Here is a 2,500-nt window from a genome sequence, read left to right on the forward strand (position 1 = left end):
CTTCTTCTTCTCCTCCTCCTCCTTCTTCTTCTTCCTATTCTTCTTCTTCTTCTTCTTCTTCTTTCTTCTTCTTCTTCTCCTTCTTCTTCTTCTTCTTCTTCTTTTTTATACAGCTCAATATATCTACGAAACTTATTTGCCAGAACATTAAATTCTTTTCTAACTTTACCCAATCAGGTTATTTACTGTTATCTTTTACTTTTTTACTGACTTTTTACTTTCAATGTTTTCCCTTAACATAATTTATTAGCTGTTTTCCAAAACCAATATCCTTAAAAATCTCCTCACCAACTTTCACACGTCTATCAATAAATAGATTTTCTGTAGATGAATTGGTCACCTATACAAGTGTTTCTTTTTTACACCAATGGAAATTTTTCAGAATCTTACTGCAATATTAATATTCCAAACTAAACACACACTTCATTTTAATTTCATTTAACAATAATAAAACTGTTTTAAATATTATAAATTGCTTTTTGCAACAGTTAGCATTTTACACACATATAAATATTATTGATTTGAAATCTTCCTGCATAATATGTGGTTATTTTTCATATTATCCAGGTTTTCACTTGATAATTTGTTCAAAATGCTTCATTCCACGAAAATTAAGAGGTAGATTTCTAAGTACGTCATTGATTTCTAACTTGTTTCTATTTCTTTAGAATAAAAACATTTAATGTTATATTTCTATACATATATACTTTCAAAAACTACTAAATATATTTCCTAGTATGTCCTTTTTACTAAAATGTTATTTGTTTGTTTTCCTACATTCGTTACACTAAGCAGTTTAGCATTAAATTCTCACGCAAACGGTATATTTAACCAAACTAGTTGCCATTGAAACTAACATCATGAACCATAAAATATTTAAGCCTAAACAAAATTTCTTTTTATCGAATCAGAAATATAGTCAGAATATATTTTTTTCAAGTTTCTTATTAAATTCCTTTAAGTTATTACTTATAATCGGAGTAATAAAATCAACCACAATTCAGAGCTAAACTTCGTAAAATTTATACTAGAGGAAACATTTAATTTTGTATTCTTAAAGGTTTATCGCTCTTGGTACGTTTACTTGTATTACAGGCGAAAGTAACTTCATACATCATATGAAATGAATTGAATATATTCACTGTTACTGCTAGAGATTTATATTACATATATAGAATGTGGTTAATTTCATTGAAATATGATATATTTTATAAACATATATTTTGTAGAATTGCTTTTCTAAGAAATTTGATGTTTCAACTTAACAATCCTCAAGGGTCTCTATTTCGTTCTAAAGTGCTTGGAAAACTACATAACATACAAACAACTAAATGTAAACTGCTTTGGATACAACTACATTGAGAAAGTGTTGAATTGTCAGGTGTTCTTGTACATTCTCAAAATCTACTGGTTCGATGGGGCATGGAAAATTGTAGCTTATGCATTATGTAAGAATACAAGTATACATAATACATGCATAGAGACAGACAGAGAGACATGTATGTATCTATTTATGTATGTGTATGTATATATATTATATATATATATATATATATATATATATATATATATATATATATATATATAATATATATATATATATATATATATATATAATATATATATATATATATATTATATATATATATATATATATTATATATAAAGGCGGAGAGCTGGCAGAAACGTTAGCACGTCGGGCGAGATGCTTTGCGGTATTTTGTCTGCTGTTACGTTTTGAGGTCCAATTCCGCCGAGGTCGTCTTTGCCTTTCATCCTTTCGGGGTCGATAAATTGAGTACCAGTTACGTACTGGGGTCGATGTTATCGACTTAATACCTTTGTCTGTCCTTGTTTGTCCCCTATATGTTTAGCCCCTTGTGGGTAATAAAGAAATATATGTGTATATAGGTATGAGAGGTAATGGTGTCAAGAGGACCCAAAGGTGTCAGGTAATACTGAGTAAGTGCTATGAACAACAGACTATAGTTAAGCTCCAGGTTCGGTGATTATGCGAATGAGAATTCCAACGTAGGTCATATATTAGCGTGCGTATATATAAAAAAAATTAACAGAATGAAATAAAAATCCTAGGCTATGAAAGATTACAGAACATTTATAAAGAGAAGGTCTTACAGCAATTTCCGGGATATTTTAAATATCCTTTCATCGGAAACGGTGCGAAGAAGTGGAAGAATGAAAACAGACGTGAGATATGCAGGGATATTGTATCTGCAGTTCCATTATTTAAACAGAATGGTATAGATATAAGTTTCCTGTACCTTGCCTGTGAGTTCCAATAGTATTTACAGCCTCCCTCATTAAAGGCTTGTGATATGCAGGAGACCGACTGGGAGAGCACTGCCTGTCATCGCCACAGATGGAGGAAGCAGGTCAAGGAGTGGATCGACACTTTTGAAAGAGCAAGTATTCTTCATGAAGAATTTAAGCATGCTGCTTGAAAGCGCACTGCTAGTGTAATGAATGGGGGAAAGCTTGG

Source organism: Octopus sinensis, linkage group LG17 (genome assembly GCF_006345805.1).
Source record: "Octopus sinensis linkage group LG17, ASM634580v1, whole genome shotgun sequence".
Classification (NCBI taxonomy): Eukaryota; Metazoa; Mollusca; class Cephalopoda; order Octopoda; family Octopodidae; genus Octopus; species Octopus sinensis.